Source organism: Rissa tridactyla, unplaced genomic scaffold, assembly GCF_028500815.1.
Source record: "Rissa tridactyla isolate bRisTri1 unplaced genomic scaffold, bRisTri1.patW.cur.20221130 scaffold_29, whole genome shotgun sequence".
Taxonomy (NCBI): domain Eukaryota; kingdom Metazoa; phylum Chordata; class Aves; order Charadriiformes; family Laridae; genus Rissa; species Rissa tridactyla.
The window spans coordinates 4148326-4158462 of NW_026529507.1; positions in this window are offsets into that span (position 1 = coordinate 4148326).

Here is a 10137-nt window from a genome sequence, read left to right on the forward strand (position 1 = left end):
TTTATACTTTCCAAGCCCCACTTTTAGGTCCAATGACTCATATGAAAGGCCGAGAGCACCATTTTTAAGGCTCAAAGTCTGATTTTGGAGGGCCAAAGCCTCATTTTCAGAATCCAAATTTCATTTCCAGGACCAAATCCTCATTTTTAGCTTCCAATACCTCATTTTCAGGGAGGAAAGCTCCCTTTTTAGGATTCAGTCCACAATTTGGAAGGCCGAAAACCTCATTTTGAGCCTCCCAAGCCCCATTTTTACGGTGTAAAGCCTCAGGTTTTGGCAGAAAAACGTCATTTGAGGGCACAAAACCTGATTTCGGGGTTCAAAGCTTCCATTTCATTTCCAACGCCCCATTTTTAAGGCTGAAATCCTCAGTTTTGGGACTCAAAACCATCTTTTCCGACACAGAACATTTCTTCAGGGCCCACAGTTCCAACCTGAGGGTCTGAACCCAAAGGCGCAGCTTGTCGCCTGGCAACGTCCGCCCTCCCCTCTCTGTCCCGCCTATCTGCCCAAAAGAGCCAATCGCCTTTGAGGAGGCGGGAGCAAGGCACACGATTGATGTGTAAACAACCAATCAATCTTCAAGGCCTGCAGGGAAGGTGGCAGGAGTCAAAAACAACCCTTGGCACCATGTGGGGGCAGGGCATGTGGGCTCCACCAATCACAGCTGGAGTTCGAGCAGCACACAGATGATTGATAAGCGTCTGACCCATCAGTTGATGGGAGGAGCAAGACAGAAGTAGAGCCAATGAAAGAAAAGATCCTGGGCAGAGTGACAGCCCAGGCAGCCAATCAGAGAGTGCATCACCTCAGGTGACCTGCGCCTGGGCAGCCTGACCACCTGGGAGCCAATCAGGAGCCGCCTCCAGGCAGGGCAGGCCCCAACCCAGGGCAGAGTGACAGCCGAGGGGACCAATCGGAGGCAGCATCACCTCAGGGGAAGGGCGGGTGCTGCTGCTGTGCAGCCTGAGCACCCAGGAGGAGGAGGGTGATGCTGGCTGTGGGGCCGCCCGCCATCACCTCACCCACTCCCCTCCCGCCAGCCCAAGTGACGCCTCAGTAGCCTGAAGGCTTGTGAGGAGGGGGGGACACGTCCCCGAGACGGTGCGTTGAGCAGGGGGAGATGGCGGTGCTGGGCCCTCCCCCTCAAAGCCGGGGGTGCCCAGGGTTGATGCTCTCCGCCCCCCTCTCCCCACAGCTGCTGCTCATCATCTCCTTCCTGACGCTGCCCGACCTGCTGAGCCTGGACCCGACGTGCCGCTGCCTCCCCTCCGCACCCCTCTCCCCCGCCAGTGCCTGGCCCTGCAAGAGGGCCGCCATCCTCAACTGGGAGTCGGCCGTTGCCACGGGGGCGTGGGGGTGGTGGCCCTTTGTCCCACAGCCAGTAACAACGTGCCGGCGTCCCCCCCCTCCAGACACCAAGGGGCCGTACCTGCAGAGCCTGGGCCGCGGCTGGCAGCGAGCACTGATGGCCTCCATCCTGTCTCCCCCCTCTCATGGCTACCACAAGCTGGCGCTTGCCCAGCAGCACCTCTTCCTCCTGGGTTACAGCAGGACCCACCTCTTGCTCCGTGACTCTGGCCGTCACGCCTGCTCCTGCCAGGCCCTCTCCCACGGCGTCAGGGATGTATGCCGACCCCTCACTCTCCCTTCCCCCCCTGCCACCGCCATGCTGGCTGACCGTCCCCTCCTCCCCACAGTGACAGTGGATCCCCGTGGGGAGCCCCCCCACGCCTGCATGCTGACGGAGCAGAAGCAGAGCGACACCCTGGAGGTGTTCGACCCAGCCGACGTCCAGCACATCTTCTGCATCAGCTTCCCCTCCTCCATCCGCGTCAGACAGGCGGTCGTCACCAGCACGGAGGTGACGTGGACCCTTCTGCTGCTCACAGGTTTGGGGAGGACACTGAGGAGATGGGGAGAGCACCTTGGGGTGTGGGGACACTGCGGGGAGGGGGACACACGTGCCAGATTCAGCCCCCTGACTTCCCCGTGTGGGAGCGCAGAGGAGGGGCAGGTGTACAACCTGCAGCTGACCCTATCCCTGACCCCAGTGTCATCCCTGTAGGTGCCATGTCCCCATCGCTGTCCCCACAGGTGTCCTGGCCACACCACTGTCCCCAGCCCTCTCTCTGTCCCTCCAGGTCTCTTGTCACCCTCCCTGTCCCCACAGGTGCCCTATGCCCAGGGGTGTGGGGACAGCGGCCGCCTGCTGGGCTGGTTCCATGGCAGCATCAGTTTTCTCCACCTCCGTGTCACAGTGAGACCAGGGGACACTGTCGACCCCACTGGGGGCTGGAGAGGGGCCCCCAGGCTCAGCTGTGTTTTGTAAAGTCTCCTTTCAAGAGCACAAAAACGCATTTTTTGTTTCCAAAGCTTCTTTTTCAGGCTCCAAAGAGGCATTTTTAAGATTAAGCCAGTCAGTTTTAGGGTCCAAGATGCATCTTGGATGTCAAAACCTTAATTTTTATGGTCCAAACTCCTCTTTTAGGGACCAAATTATCATGCATTTGAACCCAAAGCCTCATTTTTAGGTACAAACCCTCATTTACAAGTTCCAACGCCCATTTTAAGATTCAAAGACCCATTGCCAAGTTCTAAACAAGCATTTTTAGGATCCAGCCAGTCATTTTTAGAGTCCAAGCCACATCTTGAGTGTTCCAAGGGAGAGCAAGTGGCCAATTCCATGATTTGTCCAAAAGCTTGTTGCTGCTCAGGGCCCCCTTTAGGCAGATTTGTGTATTCAAAAGACCATTTGATTTACTTTGTCTCTTTGCTTCTCTCTGCGAATCGAGGGAGCTCGTGACGTGAGTGTAAGCCTCACTGCGTGCAAAGAACAATTATGGACAAAGAAAGAAAGTCCAGGACAGGGAATCTTTTGGGAAGTCTTGGGATCTGTGATTTAACAAAAATTATGTTTTCTGTTGGTCTAAGGTTAGCCGCTGTAGGAAGCAGATTTCGGTGGGGGTAATGTGGACTTTACACATAGCTGAGGAATGTCTCATTTTTTTACTGAACTATGCATTCCTTTGTTTCCATTTGTTGGCAAGTGACAAACACCCTTCTGTGTCCGTGTGCTGCTCGTTCTCCAAGTAACCCAGGTGGGAACCGGTGCCAATGGGCTGAACCGCGCAGCTTCAGTGGAGGAAGCTCAGATTGGAACAGGGCTGCTGTAAGTCCCAGGGGGCTGATGAGAGAAATGCTGGGTTGGGGGCAGGATGAAGACTGGCCATAGGTTGTGGAACACAAAGGGTCTTGATTTTCATATCTGTTCAGACTGCATTAGCAGACGCTCAGGATCAGTATCATGTAGAGACTGCTGATTTCCATTCATGTATAAGCAGAAAAATAAAGTAGGAAAAAGAAAAAAGAAACCCTTTCTTCTTGTTGTTTAGTAATCATATTATTTCACTTTGAGTACATTCCTGCAACTTCTCTAATTAAGCACATGAGAATTGAAGACTTTAAGGAAAAATATGCCCAGAGAGACTTGACTTGTTAGGGCGTTTTGCATGTTAATGAGCCCTCTGGTGCCAAGTGCCTGAACTGCAGATCCTGAAAGACTGAACAAGCCTCAAGACAAGTAAAAGTCAGCAGCAAACCTCCAAGAGTTTCCGAGAGTCCTTGGAGGCTGGTGAAGCAGGAAGTCAGAGGTGCTGCTTCGAGGTGGAAAATCAAACGTGGAACGTGGTTGTGAAAGCCCTTGATGTGTGTCACCAAGCAGGACAGCCAAGCCCTGACCCCATCTGCTGGGAAAGGGGATCCGTCAACTCACGGGATGCTCACACCTCAAGCCCTGCTCCCCCGGACACTGCTTCAAGGCTTCTAACAGAGATGCAGACTGCTGCATTGGACATATGTATGTTTATATTTTTTTTAATAGGTACTGATACTCCTTGGGAGATCAAACAAACTCCTGAAGGAGTACTGAAGGATTCTTGATATGGTCAGGGCTGTATAAGGGCACGTGTAAAGCATCCCTGCACCTGATGCGAATTAATTCGGTGGCCATGGAAGCTCTGAAGCACACACAAGATGCCGGTGTGACCAGGAAGGGGAAGACTGGATCTAAACAGCACGTTTCCAAAGCTGAGAGCATGAGCGTCATGGTTTCACTGCAGGAGAGCTCCAGCCTTGGGGCAAAATCACAAAAGTGGTCTAGTACATCAGGGCCAGCAAATGTGTCTGGGACAAGAAGGAAATGATTACTGCAGATGACAGAAATCCCCCCAGCCAAGGTGCAGCTGTCTTCTAGCGACAACCCTTCCAGTTCAGGAGTCTTGCAGAGAGCAGGGGGTGGCACAGAGCCAAGTACTGTTCATAGCATGTGGCCACCAGCAGGAGCCACTCTGTACCTGCCAAAGGTGCAGGAAATAGCCCTAAGAGCGCTGTGAGCAGAGGTGGTGCTGTGCCCAGTGGGAGGACAGTCAGGGTGGCGGAGCTGTAGCAGGTTTCCATGTTTTCCAGCAGCAGCCCCATGCTGAGGCTGTTCCCAACTGCAATTATGGGGCAGGTCATGGGAGGGAGGAGGAAGAGATTTTTCTGAAGGTTGGGGACGTTGCCCATTCCCATTAGGGGAAACTCCACTGATGATGACAAATTGTCCTAATCCCCTTTTTCCATGGAAAATTTTAGGAGAGAGGAAATTCCCCTCTCTCCTTGTGGGTACGCCTTCGAGTGACCACATTTGTTTCTCTGTTAGGTGCCTAAGGACATTGGGAAGGAAGTTCAGAGAGGTGAAACACGGAGGTGCCTGTGCTTCTGAGTGCATCATAGTCCCTAGACGTGCTCTGTTCTGTGTGAAGGGTGAGAAAAGCCATCTTCTGGAGGGCAGTGACACTCCTGCTTGCAGAACGCTTTCGGACTGCGCGGGCGAAATGCTCTGTGGACGTGCTGCTTTCAGACTGTGTGAAACAAGGGATGGGCCATAAGGACAGGGGAGGGTGAGGCAGCACACAGAGGCACTTGCGATGAACCAGAAAAGGCCGGTGAGAGAAATCTCATTGGGCCGGTGGGGTTGTTCCTGAAGTCACACGCAGAATTGTCAGGGCTCTGACAGGGCTGTTCAAAGCCGCGAGCCCTTCCCTTCCACGTGCAGAGGCGTAGGGACTCTCTGGCCTCCTGCTGCCACTCCCAGATGCTGGGAGGCACCTCAGCCCTGTGGTGTGGTGCCCATCTGAGATGCCTCATGGCATGAGGTATGGACATAGGGACCCTGGTTCACGGAAGCACATCCCAGTGCGGCATCCAGGTGGTTTCCCAGAGGACGTTCCTCTCAAAGTCAAGTTACCCGAAGACAGAGTGTGTCCCACAGGCCTTCGTGGACGCTCTGGGAATAGCTGGTGGCACTTGTGCTCAACTCGGGTTCCTCTCCCCACATGCACATGATGTGCATGCTTGAGTCTCCTCCATGCAATGCAAACAAGGACTTCTGACCTAATCAGGTGGCACTTTCTCGGCTCGCTGTGGCTCCATCATAGATGTCCCTGAGGCTCCAGGGGAACCTGCTGTGAAACAAGCTGAAGTCATGACTGATGTTTCCTCCCTCAGCTGTTGGGGGGGGACATTCCTTTCTGGCAGTATCATTTCCCCTATCAGAGGCAGAGTTAGGTCCCAGAATGACCTCTTCTTTTCCACCTATGAGACGGGACACCCAGACAATGAAAGGGAGGAATCTCCTGTACCCCTGCAAACCACAGTGCACATTTGAAGTGCCAGAGGTGGCCCGAGACATGTGCAGGTATCTCTAAACTTTGATGGAGCAGTTCAGAGGGACAGGGCAGCGTCTGGGGCCATCATTTTGGAGGCTCTTGGGGCATTGCTTTGGGCAGCTGAAGTGACAGCAGATGGCCACCTTTAGGACAATGAAGCCTGTTCCTGCTCACTATGTACAGGGCAGCCTATAGAGCTATTCCTCTGAGCAAATGGAGTCATTGCCATCTGAAGAGCTACGTCTCTCTCTCTTCTCCACCAGCCGTCGTTACCAGATCTCCATTGGCAGTTAGGGCTGGGTTCTCACTGGCACCCCTACAATGCCCAACCTAATTCAGGGCAGCTGCCCAATTTCAAGGTTAACTCCATCCTGTGGAGCTGCCTGAGGTGCCAGGGCTCTCCAGCACAACTGCGTGCAGCCGGCAGGGACAGCACAGGACTTGCGCGAACATCATCCCCATTCAGAGCAGCCGTGTAAGAGACCCCAAGAGACCTTCTGAGGCGTTCAGTGCTTTCCTTCAAGCAACTGCAGTGAGGCAAGTGCTGTCCCATCTCAATCCAGTAGATGCAGGGAGTGCTTCTCCCACATCCCTCAGTCATCCCTTTGATGATGCGGTCAAGGAACAGAGCAATGATTTTCACAGTGTTCCTGGATCTCAGGATACCCATAGCCAAGGACACTTGCTAAGCCCCTTGTCCTGCCTGGAGATCAGCTTCACCTGCACCACAGGCCCTCTGGGGCTGCAGAGACCCCGCAGACAGCAAAGCCCTCTCGTGCCGGGGCTGCAGAGTCCAGCCCTGCTTCTCTCTCGTCCTGAGGAGAGCAGGGATTGATCTCCTCCTTTCCCCTTTACATTGCCATCTGCCATCCCCCCCAGCATGCTCTGACGCAAACCTTTTGCCTGCACGGTACTTGGGCACTTGGTAACAGCTGGCTTTGTTGCACGCCTGAGCTTGGTCCTGGTGCCACGACTGAGGTCCAGCACATCTCTGCTCTGACACAAAGAACCTATAATGAAGGAGAGGAAGGGGACCAACTCTTATTTAACCAACCTGAGGAAGTCTTGGGCTCACCAACGACTTAACGTCTTACCGGGGACATCAGTGACCCTGTGTATTGCGTTGACATGGCTAGGTTTTGGTAGGGGTGAGGGGGGCTGCAGAGGTGGCTTAGGAGAAAAGGGATCAAGAGGTGACTCCATGTGAGAGAGAGCCACTTTCAGCTGGCTCCAAAAGGGACATGCCACTGCCCAAACTGAGCCAGTAAGCAATTCTCGTGGCACCTCTGTGATAGCATATTGAAGCAAGGCTAAACAGCAGTGTGCAGTCACTGTAAGAGAGAGGAGTGAGACACATGGAGAGAAACAGCCCTGCAGACAGCAAGGCGAGTGGAGAAGGAGGGGGAGCGGGAGTGAAGCTGGGTGGGCACCTGGCAGCCAAAAGTCCGCCCAGCACCCCCTGACATTCCCAGGAGAGCACGGTGCAAATGCTCCTTTAGGTGTCTGGAGGCTCTTTGCCTCAGCTTTTTAGCACAGCTGCCAGATGGGCCAACCAAGGCGATGCTCACCTGGATCAGAAAACCTGTGTCATCCTTGTCAGCCTTGGCTCTAGTAGCAAAGAAGGACTGGAGTCTCAGCTCCCGAGGGAGTGAGGACGAAGAGCAGAGTGCAGATTCCAGGTCTCAGGGTGGCAGACATTGGCCTGTTCTGGGAACTTTCCGTTCAGGCTGGAAGTGACCTTGCAAGATTTCTATAGACCAACATTCTACGCAAAGCAGGGTCACAGCAGAAAGTGCCTGCAGCATTTGGGTGCTGCCAGTTGTTAGGGAATTCACGCAAACTCCAGATCCTTTCAATGATGATGGAGAGTGGCTTTACTGTGGCATCGTCCTGCCCTCTCAGCTCCCTCGGATGCCACCCCTCCAGTCCCATAGACTGGTAAGGATTGTGTTTGCTCAAGTAACTCCTGACTCTATCCAAATTCACCACGGTTTTTTTTCCCTCCAGAGTCCTGCCTCAAGGCACAAAGGCCTGGGAGAGCTTGCTGGAGGAGACCAAGGCAAGAAGGACACAGAGAATCTCAGATTCATCTACACCTGCTGTTACTAAATTCCAGCAGTGGCCACTCATTCTCTTTGTTTCTTCTTTAACTGTTCCTGAAGCAGCGGCCTCTCCTCTTGGTGCCCTCGAACCCTTGCCTTGCAAGGGTCTACACTTGGGAAGCTCTAGCTTACCTAAAGCCATCCCCATTTCTCCTCTAGAGACCCAGCATCTGTAGTCTGGCTTCCGTCTTTTCTCACTCCCCTTGGGAGCTGAGACCCCACTATTTCATGGTCGCTACAGCCCAGGCTGACATTTTCACACCCCTGATCAGAATTCCCTCTGAATTGACTGGACTCAGCAACACCTTTGTTGGCCTACCTTGCGCCTGTGCAAAGATGTTGTCCCAAGAGACCCAGAAACCTGCTGGACAGTATGCATGCTGCTGTGTTCCCCTTCCAGTGGTGTCAGGGTCATTAATGTCTCCAATAAGACCTGGGGTCATTATTCTGGAGACTTCCTTGTGTTGCTTAAATAGGCAAATGAGTGGAGATCCCAGTGTGATGTGCTTCCTGTTCCTGAACTGCTCTGCATCGACTGGATGGAGGTGGGTCAGACCCTGCCTCATTGCTGTCGTGGGATTCAGTTGCCGGCCAACAGAAACTGAATCTATCAGTCATGGCATCTGGAGTGTGTGTCTCGCACCCACTCTGAAGGCGATGCCTTTCCCGTAGGTCCTGTGCAGTCCCTGCCGGCCACCTGCAGTTGTGCTGGAGAGCCCCGGCACCTCCTGTAGCACAACAGGCCTGTCCATGGCCATTGAGTAGCTGCCCTGAATTAGGTTAGGTGTGATGTGGGGATGTCCATGAGACATCTGCCGTTACAGTATACACGGCTGATGGAGAAGATGGATGATGTCAATGGCAATGAGTACATCTGGTCCCCTGACGACCTCAGAAGGCTGCCCTGGGTTGAAAGAGTAGGGAAAAGTTCAGTTGTCCGAAATGTGGGCACGTGCTGGTGGCCAAAGGAATTCCTCGTGAATCTCAAAAATGGTGGCAGCAGATACTGCCCTGTCTCTATGAACTGCTCCGTTAGATCTTGCAGTTACCGGCATGTATCTTGGACCACGTCTGAGACCTGAAATGTCAGTAGGTGTTTGAGTCTGAAGAGCTCACTGCTGGCCTCCATCTCCAGGAATGACGCTGGGAGCTGAGACCAGCAGCTCCCATGCAGCAGGTGCCTATTTTGTGCCCACCTGAAGAGAGGCAAGAGGAATCCCCCCTCCTGTGGGATTGTGGCAGCCCTAAGTGAGAGCTGAGTCCACTTCACACCCAGGACTACAAACCAAGGAGGAGATGCCTCAATTGACGAAGCCGACTGCCTTCGCTCAGCAGGGGCAAAGGAGATCTGGCACTGTCCAGGTTTCCTGTCTCATACCAGAAGGAACAAGACCTTTCTCGTGCGCAGCTCTCTGACAGGAGAAATTACCCAGCTGGAAAGAAGCGTCTCTCCAGAGGTGCAAGAGAGACCACACAGTATTACTTCAGTCTCTTTCCCAGCAGGTTCCCCTGGAGGCACAGGGACACCTCCAGGGAGCCCCGAGGAGGCAGAGAAAGTGACGTCTCGGGCTGGTCCTCTGCGTCTGAGCTGGGCTGGGCTCCTGGCATGGAGGGAGCTCGTGGCAAGCGGGCAGCGCTGCAGAGAGGCAGCTCTGCCCAGGAGCAGCTCCTCTGCAAAGGGCAGCAGCGCTGAGGGCACTGCCTGCAGGTAACGAGGGGAGACGTGTGAGGCCAGCGGATCTTAAAGGCAGCCTGGGGTGGGAGAGTGCTGAGAGCTCACTGGGAGAAATCCTCACAGCCTTTGCACAGTCTCTGGCTGCAGGGCATTGAATCTGCAGCTGCTGGAGGCATCTCCAGAAGCTGGACCAACCCCCAGCCTACGGGATCTGCAAGTACAACTCTCACAGTTTCTCTAGTTTCGAGGAGAAGGACAACGTGTGGAGCAGGGCTTCCCTGCTGCACCGTCAGAGGGACAGGGCATGCTGTGTCTCTGCTGCAGTATAATGCAGAGAGGCTCCCTGGAGCAGTCTCCTAAAGCTGGCATAGCCCATGGCTAATGTGATCTGTCAGGAAGGCTCTCAAGGCTCCGTCGGTGTTGAGAAGGATGTGCTCGAGAGCAGGGCACCCCTACCACATCACCAAAGGCACAGGGCATGTCGGCTGCCTTCTCCCAGGGACGGCTGCCGGGCTGTGAAGGTGGGTGTGCGTGCAGGGGTGCTCAGGGCTGTCCTTCAGAGCAGGGTCCCCGTGTCCCAGGGAACTGTGTGCTGGGCCAGGGACTCTGCTGCCTGCCAGGGTCAGCTCTCAGCCTGCCCGGGGAGCTC